Source organism: Mastomys coucha, unplaced genomic scaffold, assembly GCF_008632895.1.
Source record: "Mastomys coucha isolate ucsf_1 unplaced genomic scaffold, UCSF_Mcou_1 pScaffold2, whole genome shotgun sequence".
NCBI lineage: Eukaryota > Metazoa > Chordata > Mammalia > Rodentia > Muridae > Mastomys > Mastomys coucha.
This window is the reverse complement of record NW_022196902.1, coordinates 12,414,667-12,415,019: the sequence shown is the minus strand read 5'-3', so window position 1 is coordinate 12,415,019 and position 353 is coordinate 12,414,667.

The following is a 353-nucleotide window of genomic DNA, read 5'->3' as shown; positions in this document are numbered from 1 at the left end:
CTGGGCTCCGCGCTGGACTCCCGGCTCCGCCCGGGCTTGGGGAAGCCTTCGCCGGTGACCCTAGCTTTTCCGTGTCTGATGGCCCAGCACGCACGTTAGTGAATCCTGCAATGACTGGCGTGGCGTTTCTTTTTCTTGGTTTCCGATTAATAAACTGTCTTGTGACTGTCTTGTTTAGAAGAACCAGAGGCATGAGGTAGGCAGTTTTAAAAAGAAACATTAGCAACTGAGAAACAATTTTCTGCGGGAGCAGGCAAAATAAAATGATAAGCAACAAAATGCTGAGGGGGTGGTTAAGTAACCTACAGAAATGGAAACAGAAGAACAAAGCTGCCTACCAATTCGCCTGCTCA